Source organism: Elephantulus edwardii, unplaced genomic scaffold, assembly GCF_000299155.1.
Source record: "Elephantulus edwardii isolate Elephantulus edwardi_28Jun2011 unplaced genomic scaffold, EleEdw1.0 scaffold00497, whole genome shotgun sequence".
NCBI lineage: Eukaryota > Metazoa > Chordata > Mammalia > Macroscelidea > Macroscelididae > Elephantulus > Elephantulus edwardii.
In genome coordinates, this window is record NW_006400247.1 from 380105 (window position 1) to 380452 (window position 348).

The window sequence follows — 348 nt, forward strand, 5'->3', positions numbered from 1 at the left end:
AAAAAAAAAAAAAAAAAAGAAAAGATGATTAGGTTTTTGTTGATTGGGACATAATTAGAGCAAAATGTAAGTCAGTTGGATAGTAATTGCATATTCAAAAAGATAATTAAATTGACCTAAAAGAATGTTTATAATAGTAGAATTTGATACATAATGTTGAGCTTAACCTAAGTTATATGAAGTCTCACCCAGTACTCTGAAGCGAGTTCCTTTGAAAGCAGATAATTAAAAAAAAGAAAAACTTTTGCAATGAAACCAAAGCAAGAAAAATCTGACAAGTAAGCTTATCTTGTGCTGACCACCTGGATGTATTTGATGACAGGAAGGAGAAGCACCAATGCTCCCTTT